This window comes from Penaeus monodon, chromosome 31 (assembly GCF_015228065.2).
Source record: "Penaeus monodon isolate SGIC_2016 chromosome 31, NSTDA_Pmon_1, whole genome shotgun sequence".
Lineage (NCBI taxonomy): Eukaryota > Metazoa > Arthropoda > Malacostraca > Decapoda > Penaeidae > Penaeus > Penaeus monodon.
The window spans coordinates 13,474,774-13,475,027 of record NC_051416.1 but is presented as its reverse complement, the minus strand read 5'-3'; the positions used below and the strand labels follow the sequence as shown (position 1 = coordinate 13,475,027).

Genomic DNA, 254 nt, shown 5'->3' with positions numbered 1-254 from the left:
TTCCAAGCTGATATTTTTATTGTTCATATTTCCAAGTTGATATTTCCAAGCTGATATTTTAAGCTTACGCGTTAAAAGACACGTATATTCATTTCTTGGTTTGCGGAAAGCCACAAGCGGTTACTTTATCTTCTTTTTTTCCAAATATCATTTATTTGCAGTTCCGTTTCCCTTTTCCATTTCCCATTTTCTTCGCTGCACTCATTTTAGCGTTTTTGGACACTCGTACGTTTCCTTACCCTAATCCTCGCCTA

General features: G+C 36.2%; 1 protein-coding gene across 1 annotated transcript in view; it reads right to left on the bottom strand.

Moving 5' to 3' along the window:
• The window catches only part of LOC119593045, a gene marked incomplete at its 5' end in the record, with an annotated part of 5,068 nt that overhangs the window by 3,664 nt on the left and 1,150 nt on the right, over positions 1-254 (bottom strand).